Raw genomic sequence first — 13,250 nt, 5'->3', positions numbered from 1 at the left:
AGCCTAATTTATCAGCACTGCTGCTATACGCATGTCATGGCACAGTGCCAATTATTCACAGCAGGGCTGATTGCATCATTCCCACATTTCTTTGCAGGACTGCTATCCGTTGGGACAGTACCTGAATTTCTTAAAAGGGCTGCTGTAATGACAAAGCATGAATATGTGTTGGCATGTTCTGCAGCTAGATAAAGTACTGAGCAAGAACAGTTTGAGCTCTTTAACGGTTTCACTACAAAGTTCCCGAATTGGATTACTGCGATGTAGAAAACCTTGCATGGAAAACGAAAAATGGCCCCCAAAGAATAGATGGGGAGGGGCATGCTGCAAGCGGTCTCCCCCTGCTTTAAAAATATAGAAAAATGTATTGTTTTATATACAGGATTTCCAACCTCGCAGTACAATGGTATTTTTGACCTTGCAGTAAAGAAAAGTGGCATTTTCATGTAGATCCTTCCCACCACCCTCCTCAGCTGGTGTGATGGCAATGCTGTCCTACTTCAATCTCTCCTACTCTGTCTTGAGCTTTCAAAACTTCCGCTTCTCCCATGTCACATTACTGAGTCCCACTACCAAAAATCGAGCACATTTTAAAGCCTCAATATGAATCTACTGACTCATTCAGGATAGTCCAAACAGGCGAAGACATTTTGACAAGCCATATGTAAGGCAAGCCTCACATGGAACTGCCAGTGCCCTAACCCCATTTGACTTTCCAAGTCAACAGCCTGTTGGGAAAGGTAGCTCAGCTGGTCAATAACCCTGCTGCAGAGATCATTGTGTAACCTGTTAGTTCAAATCCTGTTTATAGGTTAGCATATGTGTCTGCATCAGAGGTATGTGTTTAAGATACAGGTAACATTCAATTGTAATAAAGCTGACTTAGCTCTCGACTTATCAAAAAGGACTACTAAATGTTCAGTGATTCAGAACACATTCAGAAATACTCATTTCGTGAATGGATTACACAATTTCCAAATAGACGAGATGCCAAGTGAGAGCAGCCCCAAACTTGTGTCTTATTATGCTCTTTGGTTGGCTGGCAGACAAGTGAAGCCACCGTTTCCAAAACAAAAAGACCCTGTAATGTTAGCCAAAAGTATTTTTTCCAGGCCCTGGTCTATGCACCATAGGGAATAATGGGCACCACTTTTTTAGTTGTGCTATGGAAAATTTACCATATTTCTTTTGAATGATTGCTTGGGCAATGGCTGTTGAGATTTTACGCCTCAGTCCCACACAATACAGCAAGTCAGAGGGATGATTGTTGGTGTTGAGGCCTAGTTAGCGATATTCGTTAACTACTTCCAAAGGTGAACCGTGCAATTCCCATGAATAAGAGCATTTAGTAATTTGACGAGAACTAGCGCAAATCATGATTTTTGTTTTGGTCAAATGATATCAACTCATTTGTGGTAGCATAATGCTCAAATGCTGTTACAAAATTTTGTAGACCTTTTGTTAGTCTTGGACAACAGAACCAGGTCATCTGCATAAAGAAGCCAAGGTATAGTTTGGGAGAGTCAGAAACAGTGTTTGAAAGATGCTGGCACACATCGGATATAAAAATGTTTAGAGTGCAGAGACTAAGATGCAGCCTTGCTTGAGACCTATATAGGTAGGAATTGATTGACAATCTTCTGTCGAGGAACATGCGTATTTGAACTGAGGTATTGGAATTTAATTGTGAGAACAGAGCCTGGATGTGAGATGGGCAGGCTGCTCTTTCTAATTTATCTTTCAACAATTGGTGTGATAAAGAGTCGAATGTAGTTTTAAAATCCACAAAATCCATATAGAGTGGTAGTGGTAGTAGTTTGAATTGCTGCTCATGCATGCATGTTAACGGCAGTGCTGAACACCAGGACAAAACCCGTTTGGAATTTATCATGTAGCCGGTCATTAATAATCCGTTTCTTTAAGAGCTCTCAATAGCAAACAAGCCAATAACTTCCCTGTGGCATCTAACCGGGCTATGGGCCGATAGTTCTCAGGTCTTGCACGGTCCTCTTTTTTAAAGATGGGAATGATATGGCCGAATCTGATTTTCGGTAACATTGGCAAAAACATTTAGTAGAATAGACGCCCAGGCATCAGGGTGGCTTTTAGCATAATGTTGGTTAGCCCATCGGGACCTGGGGCCCTTGAGTTGCTCAGTTTAGATATCCGATAGATAATCACCTTTATCAAAATGGAGCACAGTGCCTTTGGTTGCTGGCTGTCTAATGTTGCATCTTGCTAACAACAAAGCTACCTGTGAATTGTTGGGCGTACAGTATCCAATATTGTTCCCATTGGTCTTCTTGCACCGCATTGATTTGTATTGGGATCTGAGTAGCATGGTTGTCGCGATTTAATAAAGCCCAAATGGACGCAGTGTTTTTCTAAACTAAAGCACAAAGCATTTGCTCAGCGTCTTTCTGCTACAGTAGTGCTTTGCAAGATTTCAGCCAATTTGTATGTTGTATTCTAAGGTGTTTGGCTTCTGAAATCTAAGACACGAGAGGTAAACTGATCCAATTTCCCAAACAAAGGTGCAGGTAGGTCTTCCTTTTATGCAGCTCATAATCATAAGTATGATCGTGTACATATGTAAGTTTGGTTGAAATGAACGGTTGCGACTTAGAGATTTGTAACACAGCCACATATAGACCATCAGATGTAATCACTTTAGACTCTAATGAATCGTGATGATCTTGCATGACAGTACTGAAAAGTGTCAGTGATTCTGGGGACCACCTGTACCTATTTCTGCCACCAGAGAGGGATACAATAGACTTATAGCAATTAGAAGGAGCAAGAGGAGCGCCAGGTGAGGGAGAGGAGTTCATGGTCAATATGTTGCTGGGGAATGAATTGAAAAGATTCAATACTTGCGAACAGATTTCAGTCTGTAACCCTTTAAGTGCCATTGTTGTCCCCCCCCCAGTGCCACGTTTTTTTTTTTTTTAAATCGCAGTAAACACCGCAAAACCAGCCCAACATTTCCCCCGTCATTAACCCCTTAAGTGCCACCGACGAGCCGGCTCGTCGGTGGCAACCTGGAGCGGTTTTTACCGACGAGCCGGCTCGTCGGTGGCATTTAAGAGGGTAAAGATATAGCCGAGAATAGCAGACTGTTGTCCTCTCTTCCAAGTACTCTGGGGAGTTAGATCTCCCTGAATGGCACCATTGAGCATTATAAATTGCCTCTTATCCAGGAGGGCAAACCAGCGCTGCACAAGGTCAGCAATTTGTACAACCTCTTAGTAAAGCAATGAAGGTTGAAGTCGCTCGGCAGAATCACATAAGTTATAGAGCGGTCATCAAGATTTAGTGTATATACCATGTCTCGAAGGAAAGACTCTGCATCAATGCTGGAGTGATTCCAGTATATATTTTCTAGGGCCAACACTGCCAAGGGGGGGGGGGGGATCCTAATTTTGACCAGTTAGATGTACAGGTTAGGGGTGGTAAGCCTCGTTATTTTTTGCAGCAACAAGACCACTGGCTGGCAGCAGTGAGATGGCGTAAACATCCTACAAAGGGGCTTGCGTTAACCAAATTTCTTGTAAGACTACTATGTCGAAATCACTGAGTGAGTTGTTAGTAGGGTTCAGGAGATGCTTGAAGTCCATAATGTTCCAGCTGGCAAACTTGCAAGAGTGCAGGTTAGTTGTTAGCTCAGGTTTTATATAATTGGGTCTGATCAGCGCATTTGGATTTATGCATGATGTCTACCTGTCGATTGGTGTTAAATGCCCCCTGAGTGCATGCGACAAGCATGGGAATATTCATAGCAATGTTAACATTCATCCGAGTGATCGCACATGATCTTGGTTGCATGGTGGAGGTGAGAAAAGATTGCTCTTAAGCGAGTACAAAGCCCAATTGATGATTGCGATTTTGCATGCCAGAGGACATTTAGAACTAATCCAGAAGGAATCCATATCAGACAGTTGATAGATCATCATGTAGCAAAAACTCTACTTGAGCTATATCTGAGCAACATAAGTCCTCAAGACCGTCTATGTCACTAATGATGTTCAGGACACTGGTCTTGTTTAGATCATAGACTAGAAATGCCCCCCCCCCCCCCTCTACACTGTCAGATAAGATGGTGGGCTCCTGAAGGAGATGGTTTAGTTGCATCATCTGATCTAACCACCAGTTGAGGTGGTTGTCTTGTGTAAACAACAACAGGAAAGAGTGTTGACTCACCTCCCGTGGCTTGAAAAGCAGATTAGAAGTTTGATTGAAGGTAGCACCAAAGTTTACCACTTGCCGCTGCCGATTTTCCATATCCAGTAAATAATGATTGTGATTAGTTTGTGAGCAGGGTGGAGGTTTAGTAGGATTGCTTTGTCAGGAAGGAGAAGGCAAGGCAGCGTATATGGCAAACGACTTTGCAATCTCATTGCACCTTTGCTCTAGGGTAAAAAACGTATAGTTCTTAGGGCTACTGGGCTCCGGTCCACCCCTGGGTGCGATGTCAGACTGGGTCTCGGAGATTGGAGAAACAGGCACAGCGACCTTGCTGTTTAAAAGCTCTACTTCTTTTACTAAATTTAGTGGCTCATAATTTAGCTCATCAACATTTGTAGTCGGCAGGCGCCGAAGACTTTTGAAAAACTTCTTTGGAACGAGCTTATGGTAACATATTTCCTTGTTATGGCGTTTTTTGCTATTACGCTTTGTTTGCTAGGTAAGGAAAGCGACTTGATGAATTTACGAGTGCCTGATTGAATAGAGCCCAGGTGCCCTTCCATGTTTTTTGTTTTTTTCTTAGAATTAGAAGATTTGTCGAGGGTCTTCGGCTTAGTAAAGATTGTAAATGTGGGCTTTGTGGAGAAAGATGGAAACAAAAGATCAGCCGCAGGGTGGGAATCAGAAACTATGATGATAGAATGCTGCCTCAGAGGCGCCAGGGAGGTGATGACATCCTCCGTACGTGCCTCCCGTATGTCCTCAATGGGAATAATAGGCAGTTCATCAGTAATGGGCAATGTCTGTGTACATTGTGCCTGGGGACAAAGAATCTGGGAGTTTTGTGAACAGTGATCTAATAATTTTGTCAGCATGGAAGTCTGGTTATTAACTTTTGCATCTAGGTTTTCAAACAATTTGACAGGGACAGAAGGGCCGGATTCAAGTGTGAATTCAAGAAGGGGTAGGGAGTGTGGTTGGGAGAGAATGGCTCTGCATGGTGTTGGGTGAGTGAAGGATATGGAAAGAGTAGAAGTGGAGTTAGGGAACATTACGGGAGACTGTGATAAATCAATTGGACAGGGGTGGGCCATGCAAATGGGTGAGAGATTGCCAACAGTTGGCCTATTCAGTAAGGTTGGAATGCATTTGTTCACATCTGTGGATCCAGGTGGTATTGTGTCAGAAACAACATTTACATTACTATCGTACATGGTCTGCAGGTGTGTTTGTATCACGCTTTGAGGCAGAGACGGCAGAGCTACTGAATTTGTATGGGACTTGAGCGGAGATGATTTCAGACGTGGAGGGCCCGCTCGAGTGAAATGGTGGAGCGCAGGGTGGATCTCAAATGGACTGTGTGAAAGTGAAACAGTTCAAGTAAAGCCGGCAGCTAAATTTGTGATCAGGAAGACTAGACAAATCGATCAGCATGTTAGTAATTTCATCGAACATTTTTTTTCAATGCACTCTCCCAATTCCCCTTCTCATTCCCTTGCTCATTTTCGATGGCCCCCTATAGCAATGGCTTCCTCCCTTGCTCTATTCCCCTGCTCATCATCAATGGCACCCTCTCGAAATGGGTTCCTCTCTTGCTTTATTCCCCTTCTCATTCACTTGCTCATCATCGATGGCCCACACTAGCAATGGCTTCCTCCCTCGGTCTATTCCCCTTCTCATTCTACACCCCTCATCACATCCTCTTTTGAAACTTTGCACTCTTCTCCTTGCACCCCGGTGCCTAAAAATTCAAAATGCAAACATCAGTCAACGCCAAACGATAGGCATGGTCAATGCTGGTTTATAAATTGGCATCATTTTTTCTGTTGTCCAAGAATTTGGAACTTCCCCCAGAATGGTAAGAGTGTTAAACAACCAGCACAGATTTGGTACTCATGTTTCTCTATGGATATCCACCAGAATCATATCTGGCCCCGGAGTCTTTCCCTTTTGTTGGCTTAAAATAGCTGCCTTTACTCCCTCTGGTGAGTATGTTAAGACTAAGGATTCATTTACGTTGGGGACCATCGTACACGGTTCGCTTTGACTGGTGTTGGTGTCTTGAGAAAGAGCCTCAAAACGTACCACCCAGGTAGTTTGTTATATAGCATGGTACGGTTCTTTACGAACCTTTTTTTATATTAAAGCAAGACATTTGAATGTCGATGGTGTGGCCGGTCAGAAAGTGGGGGGGGGGGAGACTGACCAAATCTCGTAATTCTTACTGATATTATTTAAATAATAAGCAAAATGTCTCACTGTCCCTAATCTATGGATTTCCCCGCCTAACTAAACTAACTGGGGTGCTCGCTGTCAACTTGTGAAGTCCAAAAGTAAAGTGTGTCCTCAGTCCAAAACCAAACTACACTGACCCTACTCCTAAGGCAAAACCACTTAAGAGCAGGGGAATTAATCCCTTCTCTTCGAGTGGCTTCCTCGGCCGTAATATAGAATCGACAAATAGTTCCTTGCCATCCATTGCATTAAATCATTCAGTTAACTTAGGGGATATTTCCAACTCCCTGGCACCCCATTTTCCTGGTTTTGCAAGATCCTGTTTTCCAGGATTCTATGCCTGAGTTCTTCACTTCACCTTTCTCAAATGACTTTGAAAGCCTCTCTAGTATGAACTTACCTTCTGAGACATAGAACCACCAGTCTTCTTATTGTTCCATTTCACAGTCTTTCTCTGGTTATTTGACCCCCCTCACAGGGATGAGGATGATGCTTTATGTAACAATGTCCCCTCTCTCACTGGGCTAAGTGTGATTAACCCATTAATAATTGTCACTCTCCAGGTCACTTGTATTACTGGAACGAATAAGAAGTGCCCAGTAATGATTCTCACTTCCTTGGCCCCTTGCTGCCTTACTGGACAGAGTAGGATGGCCCCAGCAATGATTCAGTCTCTTGACTTTTCACTCCCTCACTGGGACTAGTAGGATGTGCGGGCAAATCATTATATTCATTCCTAGGACTCATGCATTTTGTCACACCATTCATCAAGTTGTCTCTCTTACTGAGATCAATATGATTGTGGCAGTAATTAACTGTACTTTTTTACTTTCTTGCATCTTTAATACTGGGATGAGAAGGATTCTGGTACTCGCTATATTTGTATAGCCTCCTGTGTCTCCCATACAGTTCTGAACATTATGGACATGTACGACAATGGTATATTGTAATCCCAGTACACAGGAAGGTGGTGCTCTTTTTTGCATATACAGCCGATACTGACAACTCTAATGGCCTACCCCACTACCTAGCTATGTACCCAGCACCAAACAGAGTCAATTTTTTTTTATATCAGTGCTAATCCCAGGTTTCTATTTTAGGGCCAATTTGTGAAGCGGTCATCTTTAGATGACAAGAGGAAAGAATACAAAGCAGGGAGACCAGGCGTCTCCAAGACACAAAGCTTTCCAACCTGCCCTTCCATTTTATTAATTAGGGTTTCTGGGGCTTGTATGTGTTGGTTCAACAGAAAATGAAAAGGGTTTGACAAATGCCAGTTATCAGTGACTTTAACAATAATTCTATCCAATGACACCAAACCCCAGCCCTGGGCTTTCATTTCCTCATCGGTTGCCTTCTGGGAGTTGTGGCTGTGGATCAGTTCAGTTCATAACCCAGACTAAAGTAAGAGCAAAGCCCAGGACTGACATTATGTAAACTAAAGAAATCTCAACTGGAAAAGTTCTGTCCCAATGACACCGACTCGTCTAATCACCCCACAAACTGACCAGTTCTTCAGGAAACAGGTTCTCTTCTTTCATGTCGCCTTCAGCCATCTTTAGAGAGAACAAAGGAGTTGTAGTACTGTAAATCTACCTGTAAAAAAAATAAATAAAACAAAAACAAAAACAGGATAAGCAACATTACTTTCCATATGCAAGTCAGGTTAAACAGCACAAAACGTTGCATTAACAATGAGAATGCCTTGTCAGCTCAATTCTCACAGCTTCACTCACATTTTAAGAAATGAAGTCAGAGGAAACTGTGCTGCAGAAACTCTCCTCTCATACCGTGAAATTGCATCATGCAAATCTAAATTGATTAAGGAAGCTGCAATTAATAATCTCTCTATATATCCGAAAATCTGTTTGTTTGTTCCCTATACAATTGAACACCGTTCCAACAATCTGCACTGAATTTTGCAGTTACCTGTTAGGACCCTTCAGACATTACTGGCTACATGTATTTGGACACCCCACCCTTTCACCCCGAATCTCGGCCCCTTCACACATGAGACTATTCCCTGAAATCAGCGAAACATCACATCAACGTGGTCGTAGAAGGACCAGACAAAGCTGATTTTAAGCATCTTGACGTGAGGAACAAAACTCAACCACATATCAAGCACCTAGGACGCACCGTTTGAGATCTTTGCACTGCAATGGACTGTGCCGGGGGGTGAGGCAACAGCTGGGGAGAACGCACATAAAGTCGCAGTATGCTGCAGCACTCCAGCTCTCGCCTCCCCTCCATGTCTGCTCCAGGGTACGTCAGCCAGCCACATGCACCCATTCTCAGTGAGTATCCAGTGATTCCCTCGAATACAAAGCATTGAATGCAAAAGCCTCGAAAAAAATTAATTTGCTTTGGATGTCGAGGCAATCACTAGGAACTCTCTCAGTGCAGTATACTTCAGAGTACAAGGCACATCAAGCGATAATCGACTTCTGAACAGCGATCCATATGATCATTGAATTTCAACAATTGTTAAGTGTGTTATCTTGTCGGTCTACAGAACCCATGCCGAATACGGGTACCTTTTGCTAGTAGTTGATAACGGCACTTTGACCATGTTCCTAGTCATGAAACGTTAGCCTGTCGATTTGCACTCACTTAAAGAAACCTAGTCTAAACGGAGATGCAGCCACTCTATCAGGTTGTGCTTTCTACTATACCAGTATATTCATGACCGGGGCAACACATGCGTGTCAACAGGCCCATAACATTTAGGGTATAGTAGTGAGGTACTCCTTCCTTTTTTCTCTTGATTTTGAGACTCCTAGTCTTGGGTTTATAATGGGAAAGTGTAGGGCTACAATCCCCAGACAGGAAAGAACAAGTCAGTGCAGGACTACCAACATTTCCCAAAAAGAATGGGGCAACATGTAGTAGTAATTTGTTTAGCGCCTTTAACCCATTAATATGGCCTCAGCGTGCATGTGGGAACGCCCTCAGGGGGGCCGAAGTCCAAGGTGTAAGCAGTTGTGTAAAGGCTGGAATGCATTTGTACATTTGGCCAATATTAGGCGTTATGAGAGCAGGCCAGGCTTCAAAAGGTTAACCACGAAGTGAAGCACATGGATGGGTGCTGAGTGGGGATGGGACGGGGTGTATGTGTGCTATTAAGAAAGATTTGTTGAGTGGTCCAAGGGAGGCAGTGACACTTGACAGAAAAGGTACAATTTGACAAAACCTTATTCAATTCTCAGGGTTTGGAATAACTCCTACTTTGCCCTATTGCTAGGATGTGAGTAGACTCTTGTAAGCGATAACAAGTAGGGGACAGATGCATGGGGAAGTATGAGAAGTGTGTACACATGGAGAGCGAGGTCGTTGATGTGCCATGGGTATGGTTTGTGTTATTTTTTATTGGTATTTGCATTGTAAATAGATTATTTCTGTAAGGCATTATAAAGGTAAGGCAAAGGTAAGGTAAGTGTTCGGAAGGAATGGTATCAACAGTAAGACAGACACCAGTAACCACAGTTCAAGGGTTTCAAAAACACCTATCTAATCCTAAATCTAAAGATGGGAGCAAGCTATGACCATCAAATAATAATAATGCAGTCCTAGTGGAGTCTTGCCAAAATAAAAAGGCCTATACTAATAAACCTATTGCCAATCCTTATCTTTAAATAAAAATAGCGAGGGAAACCATGTTATGTAAAAGAAAAGTGTTCAAGAAATATGTCAGGACATTGGCCTCCATTCCGCATGTTTCTTATTATTGGAACAATCTGCTAAAGCTGCTAAGGCAGCAATATATCAGACTCCGCTAACTGCTACTATCTACTTCAACAATCTGTATATTTATTCAAGACTTTGAGAGTAAAAAATCTATGTCTTCAATACGAGGCCACGTAAAATTGCTCTCAAGTATTGGGTGTAAAACGGGGACACGCTCACACCTTACTAGTCTGCTAGGGGGAATTATGAGACTAACACATAATGCACGCTCTGAAAATGGTAGCTGCCGTTAACAGCTGTTTTCTCGCTGGTTCAATATCACTCAATGCATGGGAAAGTTCTATGTTATCCCGCACACAAATGGTGTGCACCAGCGACCTTCTTGCTAATATTAGTATCGACACAGCACAGAAAAAGGCGGCACAGTCTCTGGCTTCTTCAGCACGAGGGTGCAGTTCAAACATTAGAATCAGGGCCTTCTGTGCCCAGCTCTCTTTGCCTTTCAAAGGGTTTGATGTGACAAACAAATAATAAAGAAGTCCAGGATTTCACACGTACTTAATTTCTCAGGCGATTCCCTATTCACCTCAGATCCCCCTCAGCTGGGCTCAGATCCCCTTTAACACAATGCTCATATGATTTCCATGTATCCAATTTCTTGCTGGATTCGCGGTTCACTCCGGACACCGCCCACCCCCCAGGATGGCTCTGATCCATTTCAACACAATGTTCAATCAGTCTCCCTCTGCCGGGCTCAGACCCATTTTAATTCACTTAAACACAAACTTGCTTTAACCCAAAGCTTTCAACTGATCTCCCTCGTTCGGGCTCGGACCAACTTTATCTACTTTGTCATCAACTTGCTTTACTATATTAAGATCGAAGACTTGATTGCGCGCAGGATTTTGTTTGACCTGATGCAGGACCAATTTGTTTCACAATCCTTTGCCACATCTCAGTTGGATACCTTACAGAGACCTTGGAATGAGCACGCAAGCAGTGCCGGAGCACTCTGTCAAAAGGTATAGTATCTTGGTTTCAAAGTTCAATCACGCATCTGTTGTTCAATTTTACTTGTGTTGGTTATCACATGCATGTCATACACGGTTCGCTTCAGCGCTCAAAATACAATGTTGCTGCTTGCAACCTTGGATTCAACACAGACCGGTCTGGTATCTACCTCCCCAAATAACTGACTGAATTTCTCCGGTGCTGCTTTGTTGTGGGAGCCAAGGACAGTACCTCAGCAGCAGGCGATCCTCCCCACCTTGATCACCGACACGGGAGGGCCCGGGTACCTCCGACACACATGCAGGATTCTTCAGCTTGGTTTCCTGGTCTTACGCTTTGTATTTTCAAGGTTTTGTTAAAGTTAACGGTTCCTTATCAAAAAGGTGAAGGGCACTTCCCTCCTCGCGATCCCCTTCTGTTTCGTGGTCTTTCTCCTCGTGTTAAACTGCCATCTTGGAACTTCTGTTTCCTTGTGTGCTTTGCCTCGCTCAGAGTGGGCTCTCATGCTCTGCCTTTTATCCACAAAGGGAAGTACAATGGAAGTCACGTGTGCGTTAGCTGTTGCCGGATCCCCCTGCCCAACCATTGTATTATGACATGTTAGGTAAATGGCTTGGGTGTAATCCATTTTCTCATAGCAAGCTGTCTGTGAGAAAGTGTTTGTGTTGTGAAAGGAGGGGGGGGAAATGGAGTTCCTAAATATCCTACCTGGTAGGATGGGGCAAATATGTTACAGGGAAGGGGATACCGCGTGTCACGGTGTCCCACTCCCCAAAGAGTCGCCACCCAGGGGATCCTCTTGCACTAATGCACCCCTGGGAACTGGATCCAAAAGCGATGGCCATGTCCTGGCCACCTGGATGACAGATGCCCAGGGACCAGTGCATGAGACACCTTCAGGTTTCTTACATGCCCTTCCCCTATGCAATGTAGCCACATCTGTTTCACACGGAAACTGGGAAAGGAAATCTACGTTTCCTTGGTCTTTGCCTTTTCGGTGCTCCACAGTAAAACAGTAGGGTTGCAGGTCTAAGAACCATCACATGACTCTATGGTTAGAATCTTTTCACTGGCTAATCCATACTAATGGAGAATGATCGGTGACAAGTGTGAACTTCCTTCCTTCCTAGGAGGTAGTATCTAAGGTGGGTGATGGCCCGAAGGCAAGGGCCTCTAATGCCAGCACTGAGTAATTCTTTTCACGCTGAAGTGTTTGCGGCTAGGGTCGATAGAATAGAGTGTTCCAATCCATCACAGATTTGTGACAAGTCTGCACCTAGCCCAGCAAGGGAGGCGTCTGTTTCCAGCACAAACACCTTCGAGAAGTCTTTAGGATTGTGTTCTGGCACAGGGTGTTTTAGGTTGTTCTGACATACATCATCCTCGTCAGTCAAATGGTTTTTCTGAGGTTCAGCGTACTTTAATTTGTCAGTCAGCCTAGCTGTCCTGTCCGCGACGTTAGGGATAAAACTATGGTAATAACCAATTAACCCTAGGAATGCATGGAGGTCTTAGTTGTAGGCGTGGGGGTATCTAGAATGGCTTTAACTTCTTTGCATTGAGGTTGGACACTAACATTCCCTACAACGAAGCTGCAGTATTTCACAGCCGATTGAGCCAGCTTGCATTTGGATGGATTGGCCATTAGGCTGGCTTCTCTGAGGGCATGTATAATAGTAAAGAGACGCAAAAGATGGTCTTCCCAAGTTTTACCATAAATGACTATCGTCAATATAAGACCTACAGAAATCGGAGTAGGGCTGTAATATCTTGTCCATAAGTCATTGAAAAGTAGCAGGGACCACGTGTAAGTAAAAGGGAGGACTTTGAACTGAATGAGTACCATGGGCTTTGAGAAAGCCGTCTTTTCCTTATCGGGTCCATGTACTGGGACCAGCTAGTACCCCTTTGTTAAGTCTAGGGCTGATAGAAAGATGGCATTTCCGAGTTTATTAATCAATTTGTCAATGAGCGGCATGTTGATAGGCATTAAGTCAGAGACGGCCTTGACCTGTCGGAAATCTATGCAAAACCTCCAGGAATGGTCAGGCTTTGTGACCAATACTATAGGGGAGGACCATGGGCTTGAAGGGTGTTCAATAATATTCGCCTTAGCATTGAGTTTACTTCCT

At 43.6% G+C, this 13,250-nt stretch overlaps 1 long non-coding RNA gene across 1 annotated transcript in view; it reads right to left on the bottom strand.

Annotated features, from left to right (window-relative positions):
* The window catches only part of LOC138504672 (uncharacterized), a 120,438-nt gene that overhangs the window by 36,349 nt on the left and 70,839 nt on the right, over positions 1 to 13,250 (bottom strand). Inside the window, exon 2 of the long non-coding RNA XR_011279891.1 lies at positions 7,929 to 8,016. This is a non-coding gene — a long non-coding RNA (uncharacterized lncRNA). The remainder of the gene's footprint in view (positions 1 to 7,928; positions 8,017 to 13,250) is intronic.

This window comes from Ambystoma mexicanum, chromosome 11 (genome assembly GCF_040938575.1).
Source record: "Ambystoma mexicanum isolate Mex_15411 chromosome 11, UKY_AmexF1_1, whole genome shotgun sequence".
Taxonomy (NCBI): domain Eukaryota; kingdom Metazoa; phylum Chordata; class Amphibia; order Caudata; family Ambystomatidae; genus Ambystoma; species Ambystoma mexicanum.
This window is presented reverse-complemented; position numbering and strand designations above follow the sequence as displayed.